The sequence below is a fragment of the Sus scrofa genome, chromosome 13 (assembly GCF_054392235.1).
Source record: "Sus scrofa isolate SSC_HxYL_T2T_F1_AM1 chromosome 13, Sscrofa_HxYL_maternal_Yorkshire_Landrace_v2.0, whole genome shotgun sequence".
Classification (NCBI taxonomy): Eukaryota; Metazoa; Chordata; class Mammalia; order Artiodactyla; family Suidae; genus Sus; species Sus scrofa.
In genome coordinates this window covers 167,082,302-167,103,141 of record NC_139395.1, presented here as the reverse complement: position 1 = coordinate 167,103,141, position 20,840 = coordinate 167,082,302, and the positions used below count along the sequence as shown (strand labels likewise).

Genomic DNA, 20,840 nt, shown 5'->3' with positions numbered 1-20,840 from the left:
AGAGTGGATAAGTAATGGTATCTGCTTTATAGCACAGGGAACTATATCTACTCACTTGTGGAACATGATGGAAGATAATGTGAGAAAAGAATATATATAAATATGTGTGATTGGATCACTTTGCTGTACAGCAGAAATTGACAGAACATTGTAAATCACGTGTAATAGAAAAAATAAAAATCTTATCAAAAAATATATCTACATAGATAGGCTGATAGTCAAACAAACAAGTCCAACCTCTTTCCTCCAGGCAGCCAGCCCCATTCCATCATCCTGAGATGTCCAGGAATACTCTAATCCTCCAATCCTATCAGAAATCTGTTGCTTCTGTCTGAAGGTCTGCCCACTGTCCCTATTGCGAAACATGAAGCTTCAGTTCAGAGCTGAAATCTAGATTTTCCAATGATATCCTCTTTTCATCACTTTCCCCCTCGCCTCAATAAACCTTCAACATGCAGTGAGGAGACGTCCCCCTCTCCTTGTCCCAGAAACACACAAATAATCGTGTCCAAATTGGACTGGAATCTTTAGAGTCATTCAAACAACCACTTGGCTTCAAGCCTGACTATCGCTTGTCTGGACTGGGACAGTTTTTACTGTCAATTCATAAACTTCAACCCACCTTCCACCTCTGACCCATGTATGGAGATACAACAGCAGTCTACTCCTCAACTGCTATTTTTGCCAACATTTTGACTTCTAAAGACTCACTGACTTCCCCTAACCCAGGATCTGCCCACAGTCACCCATGTCTTCCCCCAGGGGTAGCAGTAACATTTCACCTCAGAGATAAAAGGCTACAGATTTGATCTGTCCTCTCCACTTCTGCATAATCATCAAAGTTCTCATGTAAATTTACCCATACTTTTCCAAATGTACTTCAGTTGCCATATCTCAACAGTTCCGTAAAAAAATTTTAAACCCCACTTCACCAGATGCTTGTCATAGTTGGGAAGAGATAAGTACTTCAGTTAGTAGCCAGAGATGAAGAGAGCAAAAGAGAGACCAATAGAAAAGAGAGAGACTGAGAGCTTACTGAGGTCTTAAGCTATTATTATATTGATTCTTTTCTATCATGTTAACTGTGCCTCAACAAGCACAATTTAAGGCTAACGGCAACTAATTTGTGACTATAAAAAGAGACTACAATTGACTGGAGCAATTACATGTTGAATAAAAACATTTATTGTCGCTTCAGAAAAAACTAGCATTTTCCTCTCAAGTGTTCCCAAATGGGTGTTTGAATAGATCTGACATATCTATTTTTCAGTTAACTTTTTTCTCAGGCTTAATATGTGTATATTTTCAATTATGATAAAGCATTACAAAATATTAAATATGTTTCCTAATCATCCCAGGATAGTTGACAACTTAAGTACAATGTAAATATGTTTTCCCAGATTAGAACAAAAATAAAGGATGCAATTCAAAGAGGGAAAATTGGCACATGAGTGTTTTAAACAGAACCATAATACTTTCTATTCAAAATCTAAAATAACAATTAAAATGAAAATTTAGAATGGTACAGTCAACTGTCGATACAGGTAAGTGTAGTAGTCACCAAAACTGTATCTATTCTATGACATCTAAACAGCTAAACTTAACACCAAAATAATAAGTGAATGAATACTGAGAAAGCAACAGGAACTTTTAGAACACTTTAGTCCCTTTGGTGCAAATTGAATTCAGCCGTGGAAGAAGAGTCTCAACTGTTTCCAGTCTCTGCTGAGCCACTTAATATAACATCCTGGTGAATTGTTTGCTTTTTGAGAGCAAACAAGATAGACTGATTGATCGAGTCACTCACAGGTATTCATTCACTCGACAAATATTTATTGAAGGATTATCATGTCAGACACTGGGATAGAGGATTTTCCCACATCACTTAATTGAAATTCAACAAGTATTCTCCTTTATAATGAGGATTAAATGAGTTAATATTTGGACAGTGTTTTAAAACAGTGTGTGGCACATAATAAGTGCTATATAAATGTTTGTTAAATAAATTATGTTGAGAAGTCGGTTGTAATATGATCTTTGTACAAGATTTTGGTGGTTCCATTTATTCTCTCTCAAAAGTTTCTATGTGCATAAGAGATAGCAGTAGAGTCCAAAAATTCCAGCCAGGAAGCACCTGCTATAGAAAAGTTAATATGTACCCACATAAAAATCACCTGATGGGAAATTTCTTTGGAGAAATAAAAAGACTAGCATAACAGGGTTTTTTTGTTTGTTTTGTTTTTCTGGTCTTTTTAGGGCCACACCCACAGCATATGGAAGTTCCTGGGCTAGGGGTCGAAATGGAACTGTAGCTGCCAGACTACACCACAGCTCATGGCAATGTCAGATCCTTAATTCACTGAGCAGGGCCGGGGATCAAACCCACATCCTCATAGATACTAGTGGGGCTCATTTCCACTGAGCCACAATGAGAACTCTGGTTTTACATTGCCTTTAAACATTTAATTAGCAGGTATTTATGAGACACTACAGAAGAGGTTCTATTCTAACTGCTTTATATATAATTTAATTATCATTTAATTTTCATAATAACCCTATGATACTATCATCACCCCACTTTACAAATGTGGAAACTGAGGCAAGGAGAGGTTGGGCACCTTGCCAAGGTCACTGTGGTAGTAAGAGACAAAGCCTAAATTCATACTCAGGCAGCCTGCTCCAGAATCCAAGTACCTAAACACTGAGTTTAAATATGGGCATATAAAGGGAGCAGCACTCATAAGGATCCTCACAGGCTCTGTCTCCTGGAGTCAGAATTGTTCTGAGTGCATCAGTTTACTTGTTATGTACCCCTTGCTGGGAAGGAAAATAAACATAGATTTTACCTTACAGAGACACTAAGTAAAAGGATACTTTGAAGTACATAGTCTTAAACCACACAGAAAGTCAAAAAGGAGAACTGAAATGACAAATCAAAGTCCAGGATTTAAGTGAATCTTAAAATTGACACAGTCATAACTAATCACTTTTGGTCTCCAAACGTATTTGGCAAGAGGAATTGGAACCTTGGAGTTCTCAGTGTGGTGCAGCAGAAACAAATTCAACTAATAGCCATGAGGTTGCGGGTTCAATCCCTGGCCTCGCTCAGTGGCTTAAGGATCTGGTGTTGCCATGAGCTGTGGTGTAGGTCGCAGACAAGGCTCGGATCCTGTGTTGCTGTGGCTGTGGTATAGGCCAGCAGCTGTAGCTCTGATCTGCCCCCTAGGCTGGGAACTTCCATATGCCGCGGGTACAGCCCTAAAAAGCAAAAGTAATAATAATAATAATTAAAATTAAAAAATAAAAAGAAGAATTGGAACCATCAAGTACTGGCAAAGAACAGAGTAGGTATACCCATATCTTCGTCACCTGGACAGAGGAAATTCCAACCTTTTTGTCCTCAACCTAGCCCTTGGCCCTCACATAATCCACAGCAAATAAGAATATGTAAGCAAACTACAGATCACAAAGGGTAGTAAGTATGGACAACATGAAGCATGTCTTTTCCAGAGGAGATAAATTACAACTGTGGTGGAATATTTCTGAAAGTTGTCTTCAACTTAGAAATCCTGCCTAAGGAAGTAAAACAAAGGAAACAGGCGTTTCTCAAATAGCCAAAGAAGATGAATTTTAAAATGTGATAATTGTCTCCCTTTCCTGAAGACCATGGAGACACGTCAGCAATTTATCATCAAGGATTAAGGCTAGAAATCTGCCAATGATTTCTCCACCCCAAAAAGAAAGATCAAGAAAGACTCATCCCAGTATTATTTTATGGACACGGCAAAGTTTGCTTCTCAATTCTTCATACAGTTTAGCTCTGATTAGTGAAAGAAGAAAAGAGTCTAAAAGAGTGCCAAGGTGGGAGTTTCTGTCATGGCTCAGCGGTAACAAACCCAACCAGTATCCATGAGGACACAGATTCAATCCCTGGCCTCACTCAGTGGGGTTAACGATCCAGCATTGCCATGAGCTGTGGCATAGGTCACAGACACGTCTTGGTTCTGGCCTTGCTAAGGCTGTGGTGTAGGCTGGCAGCTGCAGCTTTGATTCGACCCCAGTTTGGGAACTTCCATATGCCATGGGTACAGCCCTAAAAAGACAAAAATAAATAAATAAAGAGTGCTGAGGCTTTCTAGAATGTTTGCAACCACAGATCCTGCCAACTGCTGCTTCCTCATTAGTTGAGCATGTTTTGGGCCACTGAAGCTAGGGTGTCAGCTCCTTGTTTGACAATGATTCAGTAAACAGAGAGACTTCAATATGCTTTCTGCCCAAAATGTTCAAAACAGACACAGAGGCTTTACAGGCCTCATGCCCAAGCCTCCCACAAAGGCTCAGCCTAACTGCTCTATCAATCATGATTATCTGGTGCCCCCCTCTGGTCTTATTGCAGCAATTTAATTTAGCTCCTCTAAGAAACTGAAAAGAACTCCTCAACAAAAGTCCAGGATAGAATCATAAGAAACGCCTGTGACAGAAACCTCGTTTTGTCTGCACTCATAATCATTCCCATTTTCCAAGGCAAAAGAAAATTTGATGGGGCTGACTGCATGCTTTTAAACTCAGAGTGTAGTGACGATGATATGATTTTGCTTTATGTATTTATATTATTTTTTTAATTATTTTCCCAATACAATATTTTTTTCTACTGTACAGCATGGTAACCCAGTTACACATACATGTATACATTCTATTTTCTCACATTATCATGCTCCATCATAAGAGATTAGACATAGTTCCCAGTGCCACACAGCAGGATCTCATTGCTAATCTATTCCAAAGGCAATAGTTTACATCCCCTAACCCCAAGCTCCCAATCCACCCCCACTCCCTCCCGCTCCCCCTTGGCAGCCACAAGTCTATTCAAACATCCCCCAAGGAGACAGAGAACTCTTGAGTTCTTCACAGTTAACATCGCTAGGCTAGTTGGGCCTGCTCAGCAGAGTAAGTCAATTTACTTGGGAGAAATCACACTGTAAAACTCAGACAGACTTAGAACACAGTGCAATTGGAATCTGTATAAAAATTAAAGTTAAATAATATTACTCATTAAGATCATACAATTCTTATTATTTCAAGTTATTCACCAGCCTTCCCCCAAGTGCCCTGGACACAAGTTGTATCCAGTCACAGAAAGCTTCCAGTCCCAAAGTTTCTTCTCTATAGTCAATGCCTCCTGTACTGTGGCCACTCACATGTTCTTTTCTTTAGGTCAACATACCCTGATTGATTGCTTCTGGTGCTAGCACATACACTGGTTTCCAGTTATTCATTAGGGAGTTGGCAAGGGGGCAGGGCACTCATGTTCACAATGACTGACAGAGAGCTGAGCCAGTGCAAGTGCCAGAGAGAAGAATAAGAGATCAGGCCCCCGTGGGGTTTCCAGACAGCACTAAGGGTGTCAGACCCTCATGGAGCAGAATGACAAGCAGAAGTCAAGCTGTAAAAGCAAGAGGGTGAAGCGCTAAGGAGACTCCTTGTGGGTGACAGGATGGTGACTATGGAGAAATCGTTGTACAGGGCCTTGGGTGTAAGTGCTAATTCCTGACACAGCAGCCATGAAAAAGGCAGACATAAGACACACAGAAGATCACAAGGCATCCCGATTTCTTCCTTTCCTGCCCTTCATTCAGAGTTTTGAAAGTCAGGGACTTCCTGGATTGGAACATTCCATGGATTCTTTTTTTCTAAGTCATAAAAAATAAAACTGAAAAAGTCGCTGAGGAAAAAAGGTCAATTAAAGCTCAGCCTCAGGATAAGGAGCAAAATCAAGGGCTTGACCATAATACCTTTCTAAAAACCTCTGAAGCAATTAAGTTTATACTCAGTAAATAGTCTCATTTGGAAAAAAATGGCCCAAGGAAAATAGTAATAAAATTAATCACAGTGGGAACTTGCTTTAGTACTAAATGTTTGCAACCAGAGACATTATTTAGTCCTTCAACAAAAGACCAGATGGACAGGAGGCTATATATGTACCATGCACTAAGTATTATAAGTATCGCAGTTTATAAGACAAAGGGGGTCTACTGAAAATGGTTTTATTCTACCCCAATATCATCTGTGAGGCAATATCTGGTAAAAATTATTCAAGTAAATGACAATGTAATAAATAGTAATTGCCAGTGGTGAAGAGAAGTGACATTTCCTCACTACAAAAATATTTTGTCAGATGAGATTAACTGAGTCAGAAATCTATTGACACTGAAATCATACAACCACATTGTGTTAGAAATGTAATATATTTACTTATGTCCATGAATGGTATACTATTTGCCTTTTCCTCTCCAATGCCTTTCAAATGGTTTGACATAAAATAGGCCCTCAAATAATGTCTTTTTGGATTCAAGCGAATGTCCCTTTTAAAGCCATTCTGCTCACTGACTTAATAAGAGAAAGGTAGACAATAAGTACAAGTTCTGATCTTTCATTGCTAGGTATTTTCTTTAATGGATAAGGTCCTAATCTGGGAAATATTATTTTAGATCAAATGTTTTAGTGCTGTCTCAGAAAAAGGTAGGAATTCTGGGCCAAGTGGACAATTATATAAGTATCCTTTCAATGATCCTATTTTAGCATCCCCAAAGAGAAGCAAAATAAATTATTTTACATTTATCAAAAGAAAAAGTAAAAATATAAAACCATTTAGGTTGAAAACACCCACCTAAAAGAGGAAAAATATTGTGAGCCTCAATCTTAGATTTTCACAAGGATTTCAAAACAGTTTTCTAATATTTCTAGGTCTCCTCTAGAAAACATGAGAGTATAACAATTTACTCCAAAGTATATATGTGGAAATTGACACCAAAACACTATTTATTTGGGCTATGATTGAAGCAGTTGGTCCATTTAATCAGACAATTGGTTTGACTTAATCCAGTTTCCACCTGTACAGTCTAGTATAGCAGGACAGAGAAGTCCCCAACAGGTTAAAAGGAATGCTTTAGTTCTATAGGATTCAGTGATCCTCCTCCAACATTATGTCAATACTGAAGGGATAATAATGAGTCAGATGGTTTCAGATAACTCATCTCCTGCCCTCCTTTTTACCATGCAAGTAATATAACTCACCTGTCTTATGTGCAAAGAGGCGACTCACAGCCTTGAATCACAAGTAAGTCTGGGAGCAGATCCAGTGATGCTTCTGGGAGCTGGCCTGTCATATCCAATAGGCACATCCTTTCCAAATGACCAACAGCCCTCCACGCACAAACCAGGAATTCCAATAGCATTCTCCTAAGACATGTACCAACGGGAGAGCAAATATTCTTAGGAATGATAACAACTATAAAATGATGTTTGATTTGATTCTATTTTTCAGCTTCCTGCTTTATGATGCTTGTACCAAATCAACCATTGCTTTTTGTAGGGGAAAAAGACATCTGCAAGACTGATGACTTCCTTATCTCACTGCCCTCCCTATGCTGAAATTAATAAGAAGAAAAGAAACTTTACCTCATTAAAATTCTTCAGGCAAACACAGTATCTCCCAGCTCTCCACTTCACACACTTTATCGCCTGCAAACGATTGTGGATAAAGTTTCCAATCTAACTTCCTCAGGAGAGCCAATGTGTCTGTCGATGGCAAGGAAAGTTCCCTCTCTCTTTAGACATTTTAAGCAGTCCTGAGGATGCAACAAATCCCATTTGGGAGCAGCACACCATCACCCACATATTAACTTGTCACCCTGAGTAATAAAGTTCACAAACTCCATTTCATTTTTTCCTTCACCATGTTGCCTGATAATATAAAAAGGTGTCATATCCCTTTGATTTGTAGCCTGTGTGTTTGTGAAATAGCCTCTCTACAAACAACCTGATGAAGTCAAAGAATCTGGATGACTTTTTTCTTAATGCCCAGGTTTCTTTCCCAATAAATGTGCATGTGCATAAACATAAAAGTGTTCAATAAGGTGCAATCTTGGCAACTGCACAAATAGGAAAAAGTCAAAGCATGACTGTTGTAAGCAGGGTAGGAATTTCTAAGTCCCTGCCTGTTAAAAGTAGTGAGCCCAAATTACATCGTCAGGTATTGCATTTCCAGATCTTTGAATTACTAAGGTATCAAAAATGCCACATTGGTCATATATAATTGAAAAGTGGCTATCAGCTCTTCCACAGCTTTCCTTAATTTAGGTGTCTTTTGTCATAAGCAAAATATATTTATATCTGGTCCATTTTAACAGTCTGTTTTCTAATGAACATAGTTGTGATTCACTTTGACAGGTGCTTCACCAACAGTCATTCTTTTGCCACCATTGTATGGGGGAAAAGAATAGCAATCAATCACAAATGCCATTTGGATTTCTAGTAAGCACGTTTCCAGATAAATAATGGAGGCTCTTTGTTGGTGTGTGTTTTGAGATCATTAGCTGTTCTCATTACTCATCTTCTTAATTCTCTGTGGAGTGGTTCTTAGTAGTGGGGGATATCACAGACTGTTTCAAGGATATGATAAAAGACCGACGTTTCTCCCCTGAAATAAAATAATCATAAACACAATTCTTTGTCTATAATTCAAGGGCCTCACAGACTTCTAAAGTCATCAAGCATGGATGACTTCAGGTTACGAATCTTTGCTCAAGGATTATGATTATGCTTGTTTTTACAGCATCCTGGTGGCAGTGTGGAGAATGGGCTGGAATAAGCCAAGAAAAGCTGCAGTGAAGGAATGAAAAGTACTTGCCATTTTCATCAGAATCAGTGAACAGTGAGGGTGGTTTGGTCAGAATGCAGGCAAATAGAAAGTGAGAAAATGAAAAAACAAGATCAACAAAACCTGGAGACTGAAAGGGTCTGTTTGTTTTTCATATCTATACAGAAAGAAAAGAAAAAAAAAAGATCTCACTCCTTAGTAATATCTGACATCAAAGAAGAGAGGGTGGGATCAAGTAGAAAACTGGTCTTTTGAAAATGTTAAGGCTTTTGCTGTTATATCTTTATTTTACATGAAACTAACCCTTTAAAAAGTAGTAAAGAAGAGATATCTTGCACAGAATATTTTTTAAGTGATTAGGCACTTTTGCTAAATGTGATGTTTCTAGCCTTTCTAAAGAAGGCTAGTTTTCAGTTCATCCATGGGCTGTATTTTATAGAAGTGATGTGTTACCAACAACACAGTGACTGAAACAACAGATTAAAAGGGAAGTCTATATGTAAAGAGGCTTAGAGCTGCAGTCCTCTCCCAACCACTCTTCACAGATTTGTAGTTATTCCTTCCCCAGCCATGCCACCACCACTACCGCCTCCCTAAAAGTGAGAGGTTTATTCTCTGGAGAAACTGAACCTGAAGGCCCCAGACTTGAGACACCAGACATAACTAGGGGGCAGGTGATGGGAATTTGGAGCCAACGAGGAGGCAGAAGAAGTGGAGTTTCCTCCTCCCTGATTTAGAATGCCAGGAGCTGCACTTAATTCCCCACCCCAAGGCAGGATATAAGAGGTTTCTTTCCTAGAAAAAAAAAAAAAAAAAAAAAAAAGTCAAATACTCTCAAAGACAAGACACAAATCTGAAGGCTCCTAGTGAAAAGGCAGAGGCCCCTCGGATTACCTTATAGTAAGTCATCCGCAGATTAATCTATCTGACTCAAGGCTTTAATGAATGTTCCATTGCTTCACTCTTTATATGAGTGGACAGCCAAGTATCACCAGTGTTTCAAAGAATCCTCTAATGGGAAAAAATAAACAGAACAAAATAGGAAAACAGAAGAAATACAGGCAATGGTGCAGGGTATAATAAAGCATTGAAAAAAAAAAAACCTATCATTGTAACATCCTCTGAGAAAGGAGTCTACATCAATAACAAAGAACAGAGTGCTATTGAAAAGGAACAATGGGAGACAAAAGCTCTTTAAAATTAAAACAAGGATAGCTAAACTTTAAAACAAATCAATAATGGGAGAAAAGGAAAGATTCTGCTGTATGTTTCAAATACTGTCTTTTTTTGGTTTTATTTGGCAACTGACTAGTTGAAAACCTGTGAGATAATGGAAAATATAGTCCTGGCACAGAGCTCCTAAAAACCCTTTGTAACTTCCTAGGTAATAAGAACATTAAGATCATCTCTTGTTCTAATATTTGGTCTTTCATCCTGGTTCCTGATACAGGACTTCCAAAAATCTTATAATTTCCTATGTGAAAGGAGTGCCTTTTGTTAAAATGAAGAGACTATGGATGAGCTCCGGAGTGGCTCCTGGATGTGGACTGGTCACTGGAAAGATCAGGACATAATTAGAAATTTGGAATTTTCAGTTCCGTACTTCATTCTCCAGGAGGGCAGAGGGGATAGAAATGGAGTTAATAACTGGTCATGCCTATGTGAGGAAGCCTCCATAAAATCCAGTGGTATGGGGTTCGGGGAGCTTCCAGGTTAGTGAACACTGGAGGGTGAGATACCCCATCTCTGTGGGGACAGAAGCTTCTGTGCTTGGGACCCTTTCAGACCTCACACTATTCATCTCTTCATCAGGCTGTTCATCTGTATCTTTGATCACATCCTTCAATAGATTGGTAAGCACTAAGTAATTGCTTACCTAAGTTCTGTGAACTAATCAGTTCAAATTAATCAAATCCAAAAAAAAGAAAGTCGTGGGAACCTCCGATTTACAAGCCTATGGGTCAGAAACATAGGTGACAATTTGGATTTACAATTGCCATCTGAAGTGAAGGGGGAACAGTCTTATGGGGCAGGGCTCCTAACCTGTGGGATCCGATGCTATCTCCAGATAGAGGGTAAGCACTGAATAAACTGTAGGACACCCAGACAGTATCACGGAGAACTTACTGCCTGGTGAGGGAAAAACCCACACATTTTGTGACCAGAGTGTCTTGAGTGTAATAGCAGGGAAGGAGTAAAGAAGAAACATAGGAAGTAGACTGGGGTTTTTTCCTAAAAAATACACCCACTATATCTCTATCGACTGCACATTTTATACAGTGTAGGAAGAAACCCTCAGGTCATTAGATTGTATATCTAGAAGTAGAGATGTATAGATAGATCTAATTTGGAACTCTAGTTTGTAGGCCCACGTGCCAAATGAAGTCTTTAAGAAAATATTCTGTACTCACTGCTACATGCTTGCATCATTACCTGGACTGTAAACTTCTGGAAAGTGGAAGTCAAACTTTCTTGGCTTATACCTGGCATTTCACAGCACCTGGTACTTTTGGGGGCAATTATGGGTGATGGAAGAAACTCTTTTTGAAAATAATCTTAAGGTATTCCAACATCTTTAAATCTTTCAGGACAGAAGAAACACTTGGGAGATATTCAAATGAGTGTTAAACATATGATGAGGTATTTAACAAAAGACCAAGAAAAATAATCACTACTTTTGAGTTAAACAATAACAGTAAAATGAATAGAAATAAAACTTTTTATTTCAAGGTGAAAACACTGGGAACATTTGGAAAGACTATACTAATTTAATCAGCAAATTATTTGGGATACTTCTTGAATAGCATTTAGATAGATGTCCTAGGTTTTCCTAATACTCTACAACTATTTTTTTTTTGTAAGGGCCACATGCACAGCATATGGAGGTTCCCAGGCTAGGGGTCTAATCAGAGCTGTAGCTGCTGGTCTACACCATAGCCACAGCAACGAGGGATCCAAGGCATGTCTGTGACCTACACTACAGCTCATGGCAACGCTGGATCCTTAACTGACTGAGTGAGGCCAGGGATTGAACCTGCATCCTGATGGATACTAGTCAGATTTGTTTCCGCTGAGTCACAATGGGAACTCCTTTTTTTTTTTTTTTTTTTTTCCTACAACTAATATTTTTCAATGGCATACCATGTGCTAAACACTATGCTCAATATGTATGACATGGAGCGATGCAGAGATGAGCAAAATAGAGCATCTCCCTTCAAAGAGCACAAAATGTAGCAGGACCAGATTAACAGAGAATGTGGTCATTCCTTTTCCTGCAGCATAAACAGATACATTTCAGCCTGGAGGAAAAAATGGGTTGGAAAAGGATTTTAGAAGTCAGCTTAAGCAGACTCTTAAAAAACAAGTCAGAAAGACTAAAGGGAAAGAGACAGTCTGAGCTAGAGTGATAAACCAGCCCTATTCACCAGGGAAGGAGGGAATGCCTGGAATTGGAAGACTTTTGGGGCTAAAATCAGGTAAATGTCAGGCACACTGGGGCAACTGATCATTCTATTCTAAGCAAAAGGAAGACGCTGGGTGAAAGGCAAAAGATGTAGGTATTTGGAGACCTAAAAAATTCCAGAGTTCACATACAGGAGATAAAGGAATAAATGGAAATTCAGGGAGCTAATCATTCTAAGGGACATTGTGTTCTGTACAAAAGAGTTTGGATTATCATTTTAAATCAATGGCAAACCACTGTTGGGTTTTGTTCAAAGGAATGAAACGTTCTGATTTGTCTTTGGAAAGATCATTCTGACGTCCCTGTGGACAATAAATTAGAAAGCTAAGACAAGAGGAAAGTGAACTGATTAGGAAGCTGCTATATTAATTCATGAAAAAAAAAAGACAAAGAGAAATATGACAGCTTTAATAAGTAGACGGAAAGGTGAAATTTCAGAAATATGTAGATAGTTGAAACAATGGGATTTAAACACATATAAAAGGGATCAATAATGAATCTCATGTTCCTGGTTTAATAGCTCAACAGATGGAAGTTTAATTTATCAGGAATGGAAATACAAAAGAAGAGACTTTGAGGTGGAGATGCTTGGAAAGGGGAAGATCATGAATTCTGTTTAGTTTGTTAAATGTAGGAACCCTGTAGAGGATCTTAATCAAAGCAGCAGAAAGTGAATATTTTCAATATAGTTCAGTTCTTACAGCCCATAACTGAGCTTTAAGATGCAACAAATAGAACCTCCAAGCTAGGGTAGTGTCAAGGCACCAAGGAAGGGAAGAGTTTCAAGAAGAAAGGGATGACCAGTTGTGAAGGCTGCAGAGAGAACAAAACATTAAGTCTGAAATGTCTCCAAAGATCTGGGTGATCTGGAGTAAATCAGGGACCTTATCCAGAGCAGGGTTTGGCATGGAGATGCTGACTAAAACTTTATGACAGTAAGTAAAAATGTCAGAACACAGGGAAAGAAATTATAGGTTCATCTTTCAAGAAGCTTGGCTAAAACAATACAACAGTTGGCTCCTGCCTCAAAAAAAAAAAGTGACATTCTGTTGGAAATTAAAATTCACCAGATTCTGCCAACAAACTCAGCATTTCTAGGCATCCCCCAACATTCTCTCTAATAACTTTGGCTATAAAACTCTGCAATTAATAAAATGTGCTTAATGAGAGCTCTCCCTCCCCCCAAAATTATCAATTTTTACCATATTATAAATCAAGATTGTGGTCACTTGAAGCGTCACCTTTACTAAGAAAAACTAGCAATGGTTATGGTATATCCAAGACAGATCTCGACTATTGAAAAAGGTCCATAAACACTCTCGAGACAAAAATGGATTTCCCAAGTGATTTATTCAGCTTAAACTTCTAAAAAAATTGTACAGCACAACAAAATCTCTGGAGCCCTAGTCAAAAATCAAACTGGAATATATAACAATTGAAGCAATTGCCCTTGATTTCTAGAGATGGCAGCTCCAGTATCAAATGGGATTTGCTTTCTCCAACCTGAGTCACCTGGATAATACTTTCAGTAAATTGTCCTCAAATGCACCCTATTGTCAGATTGTAGAAGTCTGAATAGTCTCTCTAGTGGATGCTGCAAAAACAACACCAAGTTTTGATGACTTAAACAGGAAAGCTTTCTTTCTTACTCATGTTATATGTCCATAATAGGTCAATCAGGGGTCTGATCATGTTAGTCATTCACGAACCCAGACTCATAGAATAGCCACCATTTCAAACATCACAGAGCAAAAGAGAGATCTAGTGAGCCTTGCAATCACCCAGAGTAACAAATGTCACCTCTGCTCATAAATATTTAGCTGGAACTAGTCACATGAGCCAAACCCCAATGTAAGAGGACCATGGAATTATGGAATTCAATCCTACTGAAAGCCCAAAGGGTGAAAAGACATATATTGAGAAAATTTTGTTAATGACTACTGCAGAAATTAAACCCCCATCTTCCCACAAGGTGTATAAATACACACACACACAGATACATGAGTGCAAGTACATATACATAGCAATGAGAAATGTATGCTTTAAGTTTTTTTAAGACCTGAGTGAGGACCACTTTTGAGCACTCTTTCTATTAACATCTTACTTTAATTATATACTCAAAATCCCAATCAAACCAGAAACCCTCAAGAAATTCACATCAGAGTTTTAAGTATTAATCTACATGGAGTTACTTGCACGCACAAAAATATTAATCACACCCAAGAAGACATTATGTCTTTTTAAAGTACATAACAGCAAGATAAAATGATTTTCTACAAGGATAATTGGATACTGTGCTGTTCAGGAGACATAGTTTCCACATTTCATTGGCAAATGTGTACCCTTCTTTGATAAAGGGATAATCAAGGTTTATTTTTCACTTGGGAAGAGAGAGAGAGAGAAAGGGAGTGTTTTCATGGACTGCTACTGCCACACGCCTTCTTCCTGAACAGTTCCCTCTAGCTATATTTTTAATTGATTGGCTCTTTGCCAGATATCTTTAGATTATGCAGTGAAGCAGTAGAAGAAATGCAATGTTCTCACCTTGACCTTATAGTAAGAATTACTTTACATTTTTTTCTCCTAAGCCTGTTGCTTCCCAAAGCCAGGCAAGCTTTTTTGTTTCTTCTTTTGATACAATCAGATATTTCTTCAAAAAATTCATAATCAGGAGTTCCCATCATGGCTCAGTTGTTAATGAATCTGACTAGGAACCATGAGGTTTCGGGTTCTATCCCTGGCCTCGCTCAGTGGGTCAAGGATCCGGCGTTACCATGAGCTGTGGTGTAGGCTGCAGACGAGGCTTGCATCCCAAGTTGCTGTGGCTCTGGCGTAGGCCGGTGGCTACAGCCATTAGACCCCTAGCCTGGGAACCTCCATATGCCGTGGGAGCAGCCCTAGAAAAGATAAAAAAAAGACAAAAAAAAATTCATAATCTTAGTAGCCTACAAATTAATTATAAAATGAAATTATTAATGGCACATTTGGAAATTGTGTATGTATGCTTACACCATTTGTTTGTATATAAAATTTCACTTCTACATAATTCATTCCAATCTCTCTTGTGCACTCATTTTCTCTCCCATCCCATTCACAACCATTTGTGAAACCGCTAAATCCCACCGACAGTTTCATGATGACATTGTTTTTTTCTTTCTAATTTATTCAGAGCCAAGGAATATGAAGCAACCCTCTTCCCAAAGATAAAACTGATTTTCAGAACAATGCTTCCTTTCTGCATATTTTTCTTTCTAAACCAGGACACTTCCCTGCGTATCTCAAGGGAACAAATCTCTAGAGTTAGTTTTCTCTTCTCTTGATCCTGTAAACTGAACCAGCTCTCCCCTGAATTACCCGTTTAGTACTAGATGGTACTTGGATTCTTGTGGACTTCTGGCATAGTCTAAATTTGTATGAATCCCTCAAGCTAACACTGAATAAAGATTTGGCCAGATAGCTCTACTTAAGGGCGGACTTCCATTCAAATTAAGCAAATGGCCTAAGTTAACCCTGACCCCAATATTAGAAAAAGTTAAGTACCTCTGTTCCTAGCGTGGCTGTATACATAACATTTATTCTTTTTCCTAAAAAAGGCCCAAAACCTTATAAGTGTGAGGTCCCCAAAATCTAAATCTATCTCTACATACACTATTAAAATAGATGCAACTCCCGCTTGCATCTATTTTAATAGTATATGTAAAAAAGAAAGAGTCAAAGAGAGAGAAGCTTTTCTCAATTTTGAAAGCGTATTAGCTAAAATTTGCAAAATTATCAGCATGCCAATACCTGGAATAAGGTGTTGAATAAAAAAAACCTAAGTTCTAAAAAAGTGGAATATTTTAAAGAACTAGTTGCCATGGAAACTGGTACAACAAAAAAAATATTACATATACAGATAAACTCAATATGTTTATACTGATTTTAATGTGAATAGATGGCAAACTACATCTTCTTTTCTCTCCCTTTGATGTTGACTCTAAAAATTGCAAAAGTTTCCATAACAGCAACCCACTGAAGGTCAAGGCCCCAGGCAAAACCAGTACTAGCCAAAGCGGCAGGAGCAGCTTTAGTGAAATCACTAGGACAGAAGTCCCACAAGGAACTCAACATCAGAGAGGAGGCAATCTCTAAAACAGTGGTTCATAACCTCAGGAGGTCACAGTCTTCCTTTGAGACTTTAATATATACTAATGGGTACTCCATCCAGAAAAGTCCATATTCACATTTTTTACTATAATTTCAGGGGTTCTTGGAACTTAGTTCATGGAACTTAGCTAATAAACTTTTGATTTATCATCTAGAGATTATTATGTATATATCTTGGTTCCAATAGAGATTATTATTATATATCTTGGTTCCAATAGAAATGTTATCTAGCAGCCATAAGAATATTTTTGTTATTTACTTTTTATGAAAGACACACCTTCCCTCTAAATAGCCTTTATATAACTTACTACAAACAATCCTGGAATGTAGGTATAATCCATGATCCAGACTTTCAGTTTAATCTCTTTATTTGTTTACTTATCATGAGTAATAATCTCTCTCTCTCTCTTTTTTTTTTTTTAGGGCTGTACCTGGAGCATATGGAAGTTCCCAGGCTAAGGGTGGAATTGGAGCTGCAGCTGTTGGCCACAGTAACAGCAATGCAGGATCCCAGCCATGTCTGCAACCTATACCACAGCTCACAGCAACACGGGATCCTTAACCCACTGACCAAGGCTAGGGATCACTTGCATCCTCATGGATGCTAGTCAGGTTCGTTAACCACTGAGCAATGACGGAAACTCCTCTCCTTCATTTTTAACTGTAACAAATTAGTTTTATAACACAAGTGAGCCTGAAAGAAAGAAACCCGGTCAGAGGAGCATAATAGGATGCACACTGCTTAGAGATGGAAAGAAAGGCGAGACTGCCAAGACCAGCCTGCCTCATTAAACCCCTCTAATGTACATGCTGGGACCTCTGTGATAGATAGAAGTTATCAAGTTTGGATAGATACTAGAAGTGAGAAGAGATAAAATAAAAATCTCAACTAAATTTAATTCTATTGTTATGACTTCGTCTTTCCCCTTACTGGGCCTCAATCACATAACTGGTCTTCACGAATGAGCATTGAGAGGTCTACACCCTGCATTTAGTCCATGCTCTATCAAGAAGCATCTAAGAAGGTCTCTCCCTATAGCTTGCATGTCATGTCTGCTACCCATATGTCTGGTTTCTAGCCTGATGGAGCCATGTGTTTATGCTGTTGGTGTAGCCTGACCTTATTCTCCCACCCTGCCCTCCTGTCTCATGATTTTTTTATTATTCCTCTCTTTGACTTACTCTACGAAAATTACATTCTCACTCAGCACTCACACAGACCTTCTCCTTTCCGCATTTAAGTTGTCAGTCTATTCAGATACCTATATTTGAAATACCATAAACTAGGTGACAATAATGACAAACATTTTGTGAACTGAAATTTGGCACTTGACATCAGCCTCTGCACAGAGTAAAACATGTGCCACTGTAGCAGAAAATGTCCCAATAAAAAGGTAGAAAGGAGACACCCCAGCCATGATGACCAAACAAAGTCCGGCCAACTGCCCCTAACCACCCCTCCTCCATGCATCTGCTTCTGTAAACTTCCTTCAGCAACTACTACCTTGCCTGTCCTCACTCTGGTCTCCAAGCATATCAAAAGAATGATTTCAGTGAGCCCAGGCCTCTAGTGTTCCTGCTACCTGTCCTTTGTTACAAAAACTCCTATATATCCTAGCTCCTCCCTCACCGCCTCTGAGCAGTTTCTCCAGGGGCTACCTGAGATGCTGTTTCCTGGGCTTAAGTCCTAACTTCATCCCAAATAAAACTTAACTCTCAACTTTCAGGTTGTGTATTTTTTTAATCAACAATTTCTTTCTCACAGTTCTATAGGCTGAAAGTCCCAGATCAAGACACTGGCAGATCTGGTGCCTGGTTAGGGCCCTCTTCCTGATTCATAGATAGTATATTTTTGCTGTGTCCTCACATGATGAAAGGAAAAGGGAGCTCTCTGGGGTCTCTTTTAAAGGGCATTAATCCCATTCATGAGATTATAAAGGCACTGATATTATTACTTATAAGGACACTAATCTTACTAATCTCATAGAGGCCCTACCTCCTAATACCATCACATTGGGAGTTCGGTTTCAACATATGAATTTTGGGGGGACACATTCAGTCCATGGCCAAGAATATTCACACACTCACACTCAGTCCCATGCACTCCTCCAGAGTAATACCCAACCCCACAAGCACTCACCCACACTCTTCACAGTCCCATGTATGTGGGCATACACGCCCAGCAACATACACACACACACACACTGCCAAGGACCAATTCCACATAAACTCACAAATTGAATCCTACTAGCTCATTCTCACACAAACATCCAGTCCCGTGTCTCTGCCTTCACACAGACTCCCATCTACTCAGCTCTACCCTCTTCCTCTCTCACAGCTCAGTCCCATTCACCTAACTTCTATCTCCCTCTCCCAGCCCCAGCCAACATCCATACCCAAAGTCACCCAACAACTGCTTTCTCTTCCACAACCATTACTTCTAACTAGACAGGAAAGAGAAGGGCACAGTAATATAGTCTCCACCTTTTTAGAAGGTTTTCTTGAGTGCTATCTCTTAAGCACTAAAGGAACAGACCTCCTACCTGTCCTAATAGAAAGGCAGTTTAGGTTTTGAATGACTTAAAAATCTGCCGTCCGATAAATTTGAATTCAAGTAGGAAAGACAACACTCATACTGTAGTTCAATAGAAGGAACTGAATTCAGGGAACTGGTTCACAAAGGACCTGGAAGCACTAAAGAGCTTTTAGGGATTAGTGAGGCAATTCCAGAGACAGCAATTATAGGAAGTCACTATCATCTTCAAGGCTAGAAAGACAATAGGAAGAAGTAGTGAATTAGTGAGGGTTCTCCAGGGAAACAGAACCAATGGAAGGAGGAGGAAGGAAGGGGAGGGAGGGGGGAGAGAGAGAGAAAGGGAGGGAGAGTGATTTAAGAAACTGGCTCCTGTGATTGTAGGGGCTGGCAAGTCAGACATTCGTAGGGCTGGCTGGAGTCTGGAAATCGAGGCGAGATATGATGTTGCAGCCTCGAGGCAGGATTGCTTCTTCTTTGGGAAACCTCAGTCTTTGCTCTTAAGGCCTTCAACTGATTGAATGAGGCTCACACATTTTGGAGGCTCATCTGGTTTACTTAAAATCGAATGATGGTAAATGTTAATCACATCCACAAAAACCTTTGCTGCAACATTTAGCGTCTGATACCAAGGCCTAGGAAAGGTGACACAAAGTTGACCATCACAGATGGTGCTACTGGACCTCAGGGGAGAGGTCATCAGTAAGAGCTAGAACCACAGAGGAGATACAGTCAGTGCTGGGCACTGAGGCAGGGAGGAAGGGAAAACACCCCAGTTGCTCCCTCTTCCTGCTCTGCAGTCTGTTCCAGTGCCCCACATTGGCCTAATATAACTGAAGCTAGTTAGCAAGCTATCTGGGAAATGTCATTTGCAAGAGTCAACCCTTCAGTACAGAAGACAGCAGGGAAGGGCAGGGATGGATCTAGAAGTATCAGGAAAGACCAGCACAGTAGAGGTACAAATTCTAGGACTACGAACGTTAATTTGTCACACAAGGTTCAATTTGACCCAGGAAGGGGACATGTGTATGAACTGAAAATAGTGAACAAATGTGAAGCAACCTCAGCCATGCTCTTCTCAGAAGCCTGGAGCTATCTACTCTCAAAGAACTCCTGGGGTCTGGGTTGGAAACAACAATATTAGTGAACCAACCAGACTCCAGTTCCCTTTACACCTGGGTTGTAAGAGGATTAAAGTGTTTTTGAACCAAATAAGCCTCCTCTGGGCTATTCTTGATTCCACTGACAGCTGGATGAAATGATCCCCTAAATTACCATTCCCCCAGCCCATCAGAATTCCAGGAATCAAGGGGGTATGCAATGAAAATGGATGAATGACTTCTTTTTTTAATGGCTGCACCTGCAGCAAACGGGAGTTCCCAGGCCAGAGGTCAAATGGGAGTTGCAGCTACGGCCTATGCCACAGTCACAGCAACACCAGACCCAAGCCGCATATGCAACCTATTCCACAGCTTGCAGCAACGCCAGATCCTTAACCCACTGAGCAAGGCCAGGGATTGAACCTGCATCCTCACAGAGACTACATTGGGTCCTTAACTCACTGAGCCACAACAGAAACTCCAGGGATGAATGACTTCTAGAGTTTTCTTTTTTTAATATCAAGAAGCTTACTCAGAGAGTTCCCACCATGGCTCAGCGGAAACACACCCAACTAGTATCCATGAGGACATGGGTTCAATCCCTGACTTCACTCTGTGGGTTAAGGATCTGGCATTGCCATGAGCTGTGCTGTAGGTGGTAGATTTGGCTCAGATTCCAAATTGCTGTGGCTGTGGTGTAGGCCAGCAGCTGTAGCTCAGATTTGACCCCTAGCCTGGGAACTGCCATATGCTGTGAGCACCGCCCTAAAAAAGAGAGAGAGAGAAAGACAGGGAGACAGAAAGAAAGAAGGAAGGAAAAAGAATATTGTGAAAATAAAATTGTCTATTGGTTCCTATTCTACTCTAAGAGGGGTTAAAGGCAAGAAGCAAACAAAAATCACTGAGCTGGTTTCATTGCTCTGCTGAGGAGATGAATGG

General features: G+C 39.6%; 1 long non-coding RNA gene across 2 annotated transcripts in view; it reads right to left on the bottom strand.

The window, feature by feature from the left end:
• LOC102158095 (uncharacterized) overlaps positions 1 to 20,840 on the bottom strand; it is an 899,417-nt gene that overhangs the window by 693,595 nt on the left and 184,982 nt on the right. Inside the window, exon 2 of one of the 2 annotated variants that reach the window (XR_014824905.1) lies at positions 7,075 to 7,239. The exons of the other annotated variant lie outside the window; for it this stretch is intronic. This is a non-coding gene — a long non-coding RNA (uncharacterized LOC102158095). The remainder of the gene's footprint in view (positions 1 to 7,074; positions 7,240 to 20,840) is intronic. 2 annotated transcript variants of the gene reach the window in all.